Raw genomic sequence first — 6,000 nt, forward strand, 5'->3', positions numbered from 1 at the left:
TTGTGGGTGAGTTCAGTAGAAGGTGCTTTAAGACTAATACGAGGTGATTGATAAAATAAACCCCTGGAACTAGGTGGTTTCCTTTTTCCTCGTGGAATTAATAGGCTTAAAATTGTAGGAAGAGTGCTCATTTTATTCACCTAACTAACACATTCTTTTCACTGTACTAAAATTTGGCAAGTTACCCACTCTCCAAGATAGACTTTGCTTTCTACATGGGATGAAGTTCTGTCACCTTAAGTGAATGTATCTCATTTTTGCTGCCTGTATCCTTATGGAAATTAGTTGTTTCTTTGCAAGTAGAATGATATTGCATTGTGTTACAGAAATTTAACATATCTGGTGTAGTTTATAACTTTATACTAATATCATATTGTTATAGGGAGGAGAAAGCTGTGAGACTGAAGGATGGTAAAATACGAAATCTTGAAGAAAATGTTTGTGTTTTTATTTAATTGGAACGTCTTGAAGGAGGCTGCTTATGTTTAGGCCTTGGCTTCTTTTGAGAAATAGATGATAAAACTGTTTTGGCCTTGCTAATTTTGCAGCACAAAGACTTGATGTTGCACCTTGAAGCAGGGCAACCAATGGAGCAACTATCTATAGTCGAGGAAGTAGATGATGGTGCTGTATTGAAGTTAGGAGATGAATCCTCTACTGCAAAGTCCATCAATTCCAAAAACATGAAGAAGATCAAGGTGAAATAATTAGTTCAATCTAGGTCAATGCTCACATAATTGAGGAATGAGACTTTTGTTAGTACACCGACTCATATTGGAATGGGTGAACCAGAGTTTGTTACTTGTAAATATGAATGCTTGTTTTGGTAGCTGTTTAGATGAGAATACGAAAATTTTGATTTATAGGGGATTTTGATGTTTCATATTTTAATTTAATTACCTACACCTAGAGGGGCTCCTTGTCAAACTTGATAAATTTAGTGGCTCCACTGTCAAGCTTGAAGCCATTTGTTGCCTATATTATCAAGATTTTATTTTTTGGGTACAACTGGCTTCTTTTCTTTAGCTATGGCCTATTGATCTTTATAGTTTACACTTTTGATTAAATATTTTATATTTTATAATTTCATTTGTATGAGTGTGTGATGATATGTTAGATTTGCTAAATTTTTACTGATTGACCTATTGATTTAATTAGGTTAAAGCATCAGTAATTTTCTAAATTTTTATTGATTGCACTTATAGAGAAATCATAGTAATTGAGTAAGAGGATAGAAGAGGAGTTATAGGTTATCTATTATTACTTCACAGTTTTATGAAGAGTTGTAGGTTCTGCTGGGATATTCTAGATAAATTAATAGTGGTTGTTTTTGTTGGGATATTCTGGAAAATTGTTTGACAAAAATCATCATCGATTTGCTCTGAGGTGCTAGGCTCCTAGCCCTGGTCAGTCCCACATGAACAGTGAATAAATATTTGAAATTAGGCTTTAGACACCAGAAATGTATTTGTATTGGTTGCATGTAATTAGTTAAATTATGAAAAATGGCATCGTCACACATTTGGTTCAGATCGATGGGTGTGAATTTGATTCAGGACTGCTCTGAATTTTGTACTCCGTCACAAATGTGTCATAGAGCTAACATAGGAAATAGTTTTTTTTAATGAAATTTTTGTCTGGATGGAGTTTGTTTGTCTTCACTTGCTGGAATGTTATGATTTTTTTGTTTGTTTTGACGCGTCTTTTTTTTTAATTGCTAATGTTAGTTGTTGAATCATTCACTTCCCCAAAAGCATACATAATTCTGCATTGGTAGTCCTTCTGCCCTCTACTTGTGGCGGTTGGTGAGGAGGGGATAAACATTGTTCTAGTCGAGTTAGGAGAATTCCAGCATATCTGATCATTTGATATGCCCTTTGGTAATTGTAGTTGTTATTGAAGAGCTAGAGGATTATGAAAATGTTGCAAGTGAAAATGGTGGAACAAAAAAATCAAAGAAGAATAAGAAAAAACAGTTGGCTAACAATGACAAAAAAGCTGAAAAGCAAGTTGTAAAGGGAGATATTGGTGCCTCGGTAATGGAGAGCGAAGATGAAGACGGGCTTTCCAGTTTCTTCATCACGTAAAAGAGAAAATCCTAAAGCAAACACAACAGGAATAGTTGTGGAAGGGAAGAACACGAAAAGGAAGAAGGAAAATATGATGTTGAATCTGCAAAAAGTTTAAAAGAGATAGTTGATGCCATACTGGTGATGAACAAAGAAGGTACGCCAATGCAGTATTATTGTTATCGTCATTTGTAGTGTTAAACGATGTTCGATATCTTGTGGTTAATGTTTAAACTAGGTAAGATGCTTGTACATGCAATCGCCATTTGCTATTCATTGTCACTTATCAACATTATTTTGATCTGAATGGGATTTGTTGAACCTTTCAGTGATGCTAATGAAGCTACTAATGGAGATTCCTCTAAGAACAAGAAAAAGAAGCCGAAGAAGAAAAAAAAGTCAAAATAGAGAAGGATGGAGAGGTTTCAAATATAACGCAAAATGCAAACACAGAAGATAAGAAAATTATCAACACTAATAGAGTAGCCAAGCAATCTAAATCAAGAGTTAAGACCTTTCCAAATGGTTGGTCATAGAAGATGTAGCAATGGGAAAACCTGATGGTAAAAGTGCTTCTCGTGGAACTAAGGTAAGCGTGTATTTCCAGCTTATTGTTTTTAGATTAGCCCAAAGGTAAAAAAAAATGTTTTCTTTGTTTTTTTCGATTCGTTGTTTTCCTATAAAATGCTGTGATTATTTTCAGTGGATTCATTTGTTGGTATTCACGGCTTTAGTAACTGTGTACATATGTAAGTTTACGCATTTGGAGAGTGTTGGATGGGATGGTAGTCATAAGAAGCAGCATACTTTGTGTTGCTCAAGTAGTCAAGATCTGTCTGAGTAGAACATAATGAACCTTGTTGCTAACAGTGTTAAGTACAAACAATGATTTAAAGCAGCAGCATGATTAACTACTTCGTTAATGTTTGCCGCTAGGTCTTTTTTTTTCTTGTAGAAAGCGTCTTATCCACTTCCATTCAAAAAGAACTTTGTGGGTTACGAGTTGTATTGGGTGCGGTTCAGGGTGAAGCTATGAAGAGGGAACCATATTACTGACTTGATCATATAAAGTTAATTATTTACTTGTCAAGCTGATGTCTACTCTAGCAAGTACGAATATAACTGGTGTTTATTTCGTTTATATGCATAATGGGACTGTCTATTGTTCTAATAAAAGTGTATAAGAAAATTATGGTTTACCTTCATCCTGGCCAGATCAAGTGATCATTAAGAAACAATATTTTGATATCGTGAGTGATATTGACTTGACATTAATAGTGACTACAATCTACATTTGTTATTTACTTATTTTGTGTTCTGTATTAAGTATTAGCTGATTGACACTAAGGTTGTCAATATGTTCCCATAATCCCATCCCATTCTCATCATCTCACTGCTCATCAACCGGACCACCCTTGAGCAAAAAAACATGGTTAGTTGGTTACTCTGATCACTGTTGTTAGTTGCGCATCTGGGTGACTATTGTACCGAAACTTTTCCCAGTTGCATATCTTGTTTACCCAGCGGGTCGGGGGGCTAGGTAATATGTTTGACTTCGAAGTGAATTAGAAGAAATAGGTTGATCGAAGAACCCACCATCTTAAATAAATGATCCAAAGTTTACACTTTATAGCAAGAATTGAAGAAGTGGAGGACATAAACTTTAGCTAGGTGTTGATTTTTTCCGTTTTTAAAAAAATTGAATTTGAGTAATTTTGCTACTCTTTATGGGGTTTGTGTGTATATATTTTTTTGATAGGTTTTGTAGATATTTCATTTTGGTAGTTAGTTTTCCTGATTGAATGTGATGAAATGTTATGCGAAATGTAGATTTTTCGATTTTCATGGTGTTGCGGGATGTCATTTATTTCTTGGAGAGACTGAAATTATGATGATAATTCTTGTTCTGAGTTTCTTAAAAGTATAATTCTTTGAATTATTTTGTGGATACACCTGTAACTTAACAAAACAATCATTTTTTCACGTTCTTTCGAGTAATGGCAAGTTTGTGTGTTTGTGCGTCTCAGAATGTTCGATAGACTCTCTGGTTGCTTCCAGAGAGATTTTGGCTCCCTGGATTGAATGATAGGTATTCATTATTCGGTTATTCATTGTTGTTTTAAATTCACTGCCTGTATAAAGTTACGTTTTATGGTTGTGTTATTCTATGCGTGGCGTTGATCATTTGAATTAGTTTTTAGATAGCTATGTCAATGCATGTTGGTATGTGTCACAGCCCGAATTTTTCGCGCCGTGCGGCACTCTAGTCCTCCCTCGAATCAGCCTTACTCTACGCCTAAGGAGGGTATTTTGACCCTTAAACGTAATTGCGGAATAATAATCTAAGTACTTCGAAATAAAACACAAGTATATGGGTGTGGACTAGTTTTATTTCTCAGGCAACAAAGCATACAACGAGTGTCCGATCATAAGATCGTACATGGGTCTTAATCGATTGTTATTAAGTACCTTGGACAACCCCCAAGGTCTTCCTATTTATAGGCTACATGGGCGACGGTTACAGCCCTTTACACGACAGTTATAATACATTAATTAAATAATGTAACCGCTCCTTTGTGCAGCGTGGCGTCCTTATCCATTTATCCCAACCGTCGCTGACTCAGCGTCTCACATAACTGTCATGCGCTGCATCCAACCGCTGCCACATACATTGCACCTGTTCGCTAACTGCTTCACATAACTGCATGTGCATGTGCAGTGCATGCGCGCACAAAACTGCCCAGCAACCGCCCTTGCATGTGCAGCGCATGTGCGCCCATGGCACACACACACTTTAGCTACATGGATTGCGCCCAGTGCCTAGCTAGCTACTCCGCAGCCCAGCTGCTCTAGCTCGCCCACTCGCACGATCAATTGTTTAGCTAGCTCGTCGACTCCTGCCAGCTGATGTGCTCCTCCTAGCTATCTGCCGTGTTGCTCCAGCCCACACTGAGCTACACACCAGCTCGTAGTAGTGTGCACAACTCCTTGGACCAACCAAGGGAACTCAACGCAAGCCCACGCTTGGCATCGAGCTTACTAGCATCTCGTCGAGCTACGCCGCATCGATCGTCTACTTTCCGAGTAGCTCGGCTGCACCGTAGAGCCTTCGTGAGCTATCGTCGAGTTGTTACGAGCTATGCACCGCGCCATTGAGCTGACGACCAGCTGCCTAGCTCACCGTAGAGCTAGCATACACCCAAGCATACCACCATAGGCATCACTCGGCGTCACCATAGAGCATCCGAGTAGTCCAAATGCGGACCAAACATATCGGGTCCTCACAAACCACCCCTAGTTAAAGTGTTTGACGTCCTCGTCAAACGTACGAAGCACCGTAGCAACGCACTAGGGACGTATGTAGAACCATAGCCACGTATAGAGGGACACACGAAACAACTAAGCCTCGTAAAACAGACCCTCGACGTTTGCCTCAGCGCTATTAATCGAAGCATCTTACCGGGACGACCAATTAAGGTTTGGCCTTCGACTCGATACTCATCCGCTTGCATCTCACGGATGACATTCGACTCAAAGTTAGGGTAAGGTCTGCACAACGTTGCAATGTAGGAGGTTTTAGCATGTCCCCTACGCAAAACCATACAGCCCCTACTGGTTCCCAAGGCCTCGCATACATCACTGAATCGAACATCGAATGAGGCATACGACACATCCTTAGTACAAAAATAACTCGACAAGGTAACCCACCTGTCTACCAAACTCGTCAAGGCAACCAGCCCCAACTACAACTCGTTAAGGCAACCGGCCCCAACTACAACTCGTCAAGGCAACCAGCCCCAACTACAACTCGTTAAGGCAACCAGCCCCAACTACAACTTGTTAAGGCAACCCGCCCCAACTACAACTCGTCAAGGCAACCAGCCCCAACTACAACTCGTCAAGGTGATCAGCCTCAACTACAACTCATCGA

This window comes from Spinacia oleracea, chromosome 3, assembly GCF_020520425.1.
Source record: "Spinacia oleracea cultivar Varoflay chromosome 3, BTI_SOV_V1, whole genome shotgun sequence".
NCBI lineage: Eukaryota > Viridiplantae > Streptophyta > Magnoliopsida > Caryophyllales > Amaranthaceae > Spinacia > Spinacia oleracea.